The 3,223-nt window shown below is 29.4% G+C and overlaps 1 long non-coding RNA gene across 1 annotated transcript; it reads right to left on the bottom strand.

Annotated features, from left to right (window-relative positions):
- Nucleotides 1-762: 762 nt before the first annotated feature.
- LOC111636320 lies at nucleotides 763-3,223 on the bottom strand. The gene is made up of 3 exons (XR_002758514.1): nucleotides 2,316-3,223; nucleotides 1,297-1,449; nucleotides 763-883 (listed from the first exon to the last, which is right to left on the bottom strand). It is a non-coding gene; the product is annotated as an uncharacterized LOC111636320 (long non-coding RNA).

Genomic DNA, 3,223 nt, shown 5'->3' with positions numbered 1-3,223 from the left:
AGATATTACAAATGGCCTTCATTTGCTACTCCACAAGCATGCTTCCTTTCAAGAGCATTTTTCATAAAATGGGTCCCCAATGGACAAATTTCTGTTCAAATATTTTCAGTTGCTGGATATTGCAGAGTTTGTTAATGTACACAAAATTCTTTTGGTTTCCCTAGAGATATGAAGAAATTCATTGTTGTTTTTTCCATATCTTGAAAACAAATAGTATAACACTGTCATTGCTGGTGATCTATCAGCTTTGTCTCCTGCACTTTTGTACTAACTGCACTTTGTAAGGGTACAAGTGCAAATCTTTTTGAACTAGTAAGGACATTTTGGAGATATTAAACTCACATGTGGCATTTAGTGGATGTGTGCATCTTGCTTAATGCTTTGCTCAACACAGTTCACATTTTCTGGGGAACATTTTCATTCATTTGCCTGGAACATGGTCTTTCAATTCATGGCATGTCAACCACAGAGCAGATTTAGCAGGCAGGTTCTTTACTTGATCATGGTACATGTATTTTCTTTGTATGCACACAAAGGACTGTCCATTTTCAAATTAAAATTCCACAGTTTTGATTTGCTGGGCTGTGCTGAATTTCATTTCGATAACAAATTTTCAAGGGTTGAAGTTTTAAAATATCCAAACTAAAATAAATCATCACTATTATGAAAATTGTTTTGAATTTTTTAAATGGTAGCATGACTTTTGGTCCACTTTGTATTTTAATTCAAAATGATTTTCATAATTATTTTTGCTAACCAGTATTGGAGAATCTAACAGGAACATTTCAGGTTAAAGCAATATCCTTTTCAAACAGTTGAGTTTTCGTGACCTTCAAATTCTGTTACACATGGGGTCATGACCCATAGTTTAAGAAGCACTGATCTATACAAATAAGTTGGTCAGTTAATAAATAATAATAACAATTATATATATATATATATGATTTTAAAAATTTTGTTTGAAAATTATTTATAAATATTTCAATTAGGGACTGTCCATAAATGATGTCCACACTAGAGGAGAGGAAGGGGGTTATGACAAGTCAGATAAGTTGTAATTTTATACAGTTTATGCATTTTATTATATTTATTTCAGAATTTCTTGTATGTTTCATTTTTACTTATGGTATCTATCATTCTAAGTTATAAAGGTTTTGAAGGGTTCAAGTTTTGTTGGATGTCCAAAAAGGGAAGAGTTATGGAAACTTGGACAAACTAGGACAAGAGGAGGAGTAAAAATTTCAAGAAAAAAGCAGACATGATTTATGAACAATCCCTTATTATTATTATTCAAACCTGAATCCAATAGCAATCAGGCAAATGCTAAGTATGATGGATTATTATTCAAAAAACACTGCTTCACTCTAAAATATTCACCATACATTCTTTAGCAATTGCATTGTCATGCTAAAAATCTTTGTCTTCAATAAGGTGACACTTCAAAGAATGCTGTACAAAGGAATATTAATAACTTTACTACTCACAAAACTTTATTATTCTATAATAGAGTATAAAATTACATAAAAATTATTTGTGAATGGCTTTCATGTTATTTACAAGTTAAATAAATAATAAATTGCAGAAATTTCTTTTAAAATCAATGTAAATTTTCCAAATTTTCTATTTTAAACCAGAAAACTTTTAAATTCATTTATTTACTGGTAGAAGCCAACAAAGTATTTTTCATATAAAATTTTAAGATATTTATTGTTTCATACTTTAAATGATAAGATGAAAAAAATATTATGACATTTTAGGTTTCTAGTTGAAGCAGTAGAATCTTAAAAAGTTCTTTAAAAAATTTATAATGTTTACATGTACTAAGATGCACATATAACTAGAATCATCAAGAGCTTCTGTGGGACTGGGAGGTAAACAGACTCCTTTTCCCTTCTTTTTTGTTTTTTTTTTTTTTTTTTGAACAAATGAAATACAAGCGTATAGAATGTTTCTTTATTAATAAAATGCAGTCTTAAAGATTTTACTTTTTGTTAGCAAACATAACATTAATAGTGTAAGAACCACTGTATTAGGCCCTAAGTTTTTTTGAACCTGGAAAAAATCTCCAGCTTTCCATCCCTCTTGATGGCCCTGCATATAACTAAACTGTAAAGAATTTTAAAATTGAATTTGAAATTGAATTTTTTAAATTTTTTTTACATTTAGTAAACTGATTCAAAACTCAATTAGAATATATAAATTTTAATAAATCTATGGGATTACAACATAAATAAATTTTGATACATCTACAAAAGGCTCTATTTTTACTATTTTAACTGAAAATAATAATTTCCATTTTGGAAATAAGTTTTTACCTACAAAAGCTAGATGTTCCTATTATTTCTCTGATGTTAGCTGTTTTGTTGGAGTTGATAGTGAGAAAGATAGAATTTAGACTGTTCGTGGTATCACTTTCCATCTATTACCTCTTACTACTGTATATCTAAGGTATATAGATGACATTCTTTTAGCCTGGAATAGTATGAGTTAATATATTTTGTAGATACAATTTCTGTAATTACTCAGGATTTTTATATTTCTTCTTAAATGAAGTTAAGACTATTTACAAAAATATAAAATTTTTGAGTCTATCTTAATCCTTTTTTACACCACCCCAGAAGTAACAGTCAACATGGGTTTTTTTCTTTTTGAAGAATATTTTATATTTTTGTAAATAGTCTTAACTTCATTTAAGAAGAGATATTTTGTAGATTTCCTTAGCTGATGTTTTTCCTTCTGTAATGTACACTAGTGTACATTACAGAAGGAATTAATGTGGTCACCACTAATTTTTAATGGAAATCCATTTGAAAAAGTTTCAATACCTTTGTCCAGCAAACTTTATCAATGACACTAATTTAAAAAAGTAATTTTATTCTATTGATACTTCCTTTTTATTCTTCGATATTTGTATTTTTTTAAATAAATAATGCAAAACAAAGCATAGTACAAGTTTATGAAAGTTCAAGTTTGGTTTGAATTCTTCTTAGTCCTATGCCCTTCAAAGGGAATGGTGATATTACGAATTGATGGCTTTAATTGTATCTCTTTCCACTGCTCCCGGTGTTGTGCCATGTGGATGGCTTCATACATTGTATGCCCTGTAATCATCATTACTTGGTCTGCCCACCTAATCCGACATCTGCCTCTAGGGCAGGCATGGCCAACATACGGCCCGCGATTAATCTTTCAATATTAGTTACTCAAGTCCGAATAGCTCGAT

This window comes from Centruroides sculpturatus, unplaced genomic scaffold (genome assembly GCF_000671375.1).
Source record: "Centruroides sculpturatus isolate CEXI.00-Female unplaced genomic scaffold, Cexi_2.0 scaffold1051, whole genome shotgun sequence".
Lineage (NCBI taxonomy): Eukaryota > Metazoa > Arthropoda > Arachnida > Scorpiones > Buthidae > Centruroides > Centruroides sculpturatus.
The sequence above is the reverse complement of the archived record's forward strand: the minus strand, read 5'-3'. Positions and strand labels throughout refer to the sequence as shown.